The sequence below is a fragment of the Magnolia sinica genome, chromosome 3 (genome assembly GCF_029962835.1).
Source record: "Magnolia sinica isolate HGM2019 chromosome 3, MsV1, whole genome shotgun sequence".
Lineage (NCBI taxonomy): Eukaryota > Viridiplantae > Streptophyta > Magnoliopsida > Magnoliales > Magnoliaceae > Magnolia > Magnolia sinica.
In genome coordinates this window covers 79,366,692-79,368,835 of record NC_080575.1, presented here as the reverse complement: position 1 = coordinate 79,368,835, position 2,144 = coordinate 79,366,692, and the positions used below count along the sequence as shown (strand labels likewise).

At 34.4% G+C, this 2,144-nt stretch overlaps 1 non-coding gene across 1 annotated transcript; it reads right to left on the bottom strand.

Annotated features, from left to right (window-relative positions):
* Window positions 1-1,746: 1,746 nt before the first annotated feature.
* Window positions 1,747-1,853, bottom strand: LOC131241925 (small nucleolar RNA R71). The gene has a single exon (XR_009169485.1). It is a non-coding gene; the product is annotated as a small nucleolar RNA R71 (small nucleolar RNA).
* Between the last annotated feature and the right edge of the window lie 291 nt (window positions 1,854-2,144).

Sequence of the window (2,144 nt, the reverse complement as noted above, 5' to 3'; positions counted from 1 at the left end):
CCGTACTTCTCCATTCTACGAGCTTAACCAAAGTCTAGTTATGGATGTTGTTTGAAATATTATTCTAGGCGCTTGTGTCTGACCATGAACAGGTTCCTGTAGAGGAAGAAACAGGAATCTACATCTCTCCATGCCTGACCATGGATGGAAAGATGTGATTCATATGCTTTAAGGAATATACATTCTGTATGCCCGGCCAAGGACATAGAGTGCGCTATATTTATTTTGATATCAATCTGAATTAGGGTGAATCAACAGGTAGAACAAGGTTTATGATAATTAGGGGTGGATTCGAAAGTCTTAGTCTTCTCCTTGATTGAATTTTTCTCACTATTGCTCTCGGTTATTTTTCCATTGATTTTTATTTAGTTTACTCAATTACTATCTCAAATATTTGTTGGATTAGTTAAGAAGAGTCTTTAATTTTGAATTATGACAACCAGTCCTCGTGGGAACGATCTCGTAATACGTACCATATCTACATCTGATTCGTATACTTGCGAGTTTAAAATCATTTAAATCAGGTTGGTTTAAATAAAACATCAAGTTTTTGGCGCCGTTGCCGGGGACTGTTTCGGTCCAATTGGATTTAGGATTCTCTCTTATCATAATTCATAGTCTTAGGTTTTTTACTAACTTCAGGTTAAATTTTATTTCATTTTTTATTTTTTTTTAGAAACTAACCTATTTCCTGTTTTATAGAGACCTGACATAAACTACTAATTTGGTAATCTCTTTCCAAATTTTCTATTTTTTTCTAATTTCTATTTTTAGAATTAGGGTTTTATTTTTTATTTTTTTTTAGAAATTTTCTATTTCTAGGCTTTCTTTTTTAGAAATTTCCTTTTTTTTAATTTTAGATTTTGATTCTTCTTTCAAGTAACTTTCTATTTTCTAGTTTTAGAAATTTTTTCCCTTTTTAAAAACTAACTTAGCTTTTTATTTCTAAGATTGGAAACTTTCTTTTTTAGAAATTAACCGTTGCTTAGGATTTTTTTCTAGCATTATTTTAGGAAATTTAATTTTTTTTTGTTTTTTTTTTTTTTTTGTTTACAGGAATTGAAGAAGGAAGCTGCTAAATAACATTGTCTTCAAAAGGAGGAGCTCTCAAATCTTCAGACATTCATCATCTCCTTTTCCGGGTTCTTCCTTCCAATTCTCATTTACACAACTTTCTCTTATTTTTAGGAATTCATAACTTTTTCTTTTAGTTTTATTCATCTTAGGTTGCATCTTAGTTTAGTTTTCTTTCTTATATTGATAACATAGTTTATGCTAGGACGTAGATCTCTGAACATAGAACTAGCACCTTTTGATCCTGAAATAGAAAGAACCTTTCGTAGAAGATTTAGAAACATCCTGTTTGAAATGGCGGAAGAGAATGGAACTAAAGCTCTTAGAGATTATTCAGCTCTTGTCCAATTCAATGCGCCTTCATGTATAGTGTTGCCTGCCACCACGGCAGCACACTTTGAACTTAAACCTGGGGTCATACAATTGTTGCCCTCCTTTTATGGTTCAAATAAGGAGGATCCATATCATCATGTGAAAGAATTCTTAGACATTTGCTCCACCTTTAAGTTCCAAAACTTTTCAGACGATTCGATCCGTTTGCGCCTTTTTCCTTTTTCTTTGAAGGATAAGGCGAAAGCATGGTTGAATTCTCTAGGAGTTGGGTCTATCACTACACGAGACCAACTGTCTAAGAAGTTCTTAAACAAGTTCTTCCCGGTTCACAAAACTAATGCTCTCCGTAGAGAAATTACAAATTTCACACAAAAAGAGGGTGAGCACTTTCATGAATGTTGGGAAAGATGGAAGGATTTACTTCTTAAATGTCCACACCATGGTTTTGAAAAGTGGCAACAGGTTCAATACTTCTATGACGGTCTGACACCCCAAAACCGTCGCATGGTTGACGCCACCAGTGGAGGATCATTCATGACCAAAAGTGATGTCGAAGCTTGGAATTTCTTTGAAACCTTGTGTGAAAACTCCCAGCAATGGGACTATTCAAATAGAGGTGAAAGAAGCCCTCAACCACTGAAGAAAGGGGGTATATATGAGGTAGGAGTCACGCCAGATCTTTATGCCAAAATTGATACCCTGACAAAGAAGGTGGATGCTTTAATGTTAAACAATGG